This window comes from Grammomys surdaster, unplaced genomic scaffold (assembly GCF_004785775.1).
Source record: "Grammomys surdaster isolate TR1022 unplaced genomic scaffold, NIH_TR_1.0 135, whole genome shotgun sequence".
In the NCBI taxonomy this organism is placed as follows: domain Eukaryota; kingdom Metazoa; phylum Chordata; class Mammalia; order Rodentia; family Muridae; genus Grammomys; species Grammomys surdaster.
In genome coordinates this window covers 791,821-794,320 of record NW_021604593.1, presented here as the reverse complement: position 1 = coordinate 794,320, position 2,500 = coordinate 791,821, and positions in this window count along the sequence as shown.

Genomic DNA, 2,500 nt, shown 5'->3' with positions numbered 1-2,500 from the left:
AAAAAAAAAAAAAAAAAAAAAAAAAAAAGAGAGAGAGAGAGAGAGATGGCAATGACAGCTGAAGCTATTGCTTTATTATGGAGTTGGCTTCCCAAATGTGAGTGTATTAAATTAATATATTCAGATTATTGTTATATGTCAAGTTCAGCTCAATAAAACTCTTTTTTTAAAAAAAAAAAAAGCCATGTATAGTGACATCCAACACTATACGAGTCAGAAACACGAAAATTTTGCATTTAGGCCTGGGGGGCGGGGAGCATGTATGTGGTGTCTGTCTGCTCTGTAGGAATAATTGCCCTCACCCTTGTGAGTAAATGACATTAGTATAATACAGATTCAGCTGCTGTAACAGGAATCCAAAATAGTCACTACTCAAACAAGATAGAACCTGTCTCTCTCCATCACAGCCATGCATGCATAAACAGTCTTAAGACAAGTATGTGAGCCCCCAGGCCCCCTCTGTCTTACACAGATCCAAGTGATTCAAGACCACATGTCATTTTGATATCCACAGTCTAGCTTGAAGGAAGGAGAGAAAGCTCTTCTTTGTTCAGAGAATTCTTCCTCTTCTTCTTCTTCTTCTTCTTCTTCTTCTTCTTCTTCCTCTTCCTCTTCCTCTTCCTCTTCCTCTTCCTCTTCCTCTTCCTCTCCTCCTTCTCCTCCTCCCTCTCTCCCTCCTCCTCCTCCTCTTCCTTCTTCATGTGAATTTTGGTATATGTGTCTGTATTTTTATATGAGTTCATGTCTGTACATGTTAAGGGCTGTGTGTGTAGGTCAGATATCAACATTAGGTATCTTTTTAAAATAACTTTCCACTTAATTTTTTGAGATAGTGATTCTCACTGAATTTGACAACACAACTAGACTGGCTTGCTAGCAAGCTCCAGAGATCTGCCTATCTATGCCTCCCAACACCAGGATTGGAGATGCATACTGCTGTACCAGGCTCTTTGCATGGGCTCTGGGGATTTGAACTCAGGTCTTCACACTTGCACAGCAAACACTTTACCAACATCACCAAACCCCAACCCTTATTTTGTTTTGGTTGGTTGATTGGTTGTTTTGTTTTGTTTTGTTTTTGAGAGTCTCTATAATCCAAGCTGCCTTGAACTTGTTATATAGCTGAGAATGGCCTTGAACTTCTGACCTTTCCACCTCCACCTCCCAGGTGCTGAGGTCATAGACCTGTGCCATCATGCTGGGTTACTTTGTGGGTTACAGGGTTTTGTTGTTATTGTGGTATGTATATCAGTGTCTGTATGGTGCCGGGGATTGACCTATGTATGGCCTTGCACTTGTAAGCAAGTGTCTTGCCACTGAACAATAGTCCCATCCCTATTGCATGTGGGGTGTTGTTTGTTTGTTTATAGGCCTTACACTCACTCTGGTCCTTTACTTCAGACTCCTAAGTGCTGGATGGCGGCGGATCATCAATATACATAGCTTTACAGAGACTCATAACTACAGAAAATTTAGAAACTATAATGGGCACAATTTTGTTGGCAATAATTAGCAGAATGAAGAGTCAATTAATAGCCAGGTACAGTGACACATGCCTTTAATACCAGCACTTGAATTCTAAATGGTGAGTTCCAGGACAACCAGGACCACATACAGAGATCCTGTCTCAACGCCCCACCCCCCTACCAAAAGAGAGCCACCTAGTATCTGTCATTTGAGATATAACACACATCAATATAGTTTTCTAGCTTTATGTATTAGCTTCTCATAGTCTAATTTTTAACACATCTAGAAATAATGCAACACACATAAAACAGAATTGCTGAATACTTTTAAATTATTCTACTTTCTAGATCAGATAGCACTTCTACTTTAAAACCCTTTCCAAATTAAATGACTTTTTAATATTATACTTTGATTATAAAAATGTTAAGCACAAAATAGAATTTAAATGCATTACATTTTAAATGAAGCAGGAAGTATTAGCTCATGCTTATAAGTCCAGCACTTAGGCGTTCTGGGCCACCAGCAGCATACATTGCATACATTGAATGCATACATTGTTTCTCTCTCTCTCTCTCTCCCTCTCTCTCTCTCTCTCTCTCTCTCTCTCTCTCTCTCTCGGCCTGGAGAGATACCTGAGTGCTTACTGCCTTCCAGAGGACCCAGGCTCTATTCCTAGCTCCTACAACCTTCTTTAGCTGCAGTTCCAGGGGATCCGATGTCCTCTTCTGGTCAGTGTGGGTACTGCAAGTACATGGTACATAGACATATAGGCAGGCAAAACACCCATACACATAAAACAAAAAATTACAGCAGTAATATAAATCCACAAAGATTTTTACAAATAATAGTGACTGAGATAAGGCTTATTAAATGCTTTATAAGTCTAGAATTATACATCTTTTTGTTTGTCTTTGAGTCATGGCCTCACTCTGTAGCTCTGGTTACGATAACATAGAGATCTACCTGCCTTTGCCTCAAGAGAGCTGGGATTAAAGACACCACACCTGGCTGGCTGGCTCTTTCTCTCTCTCTC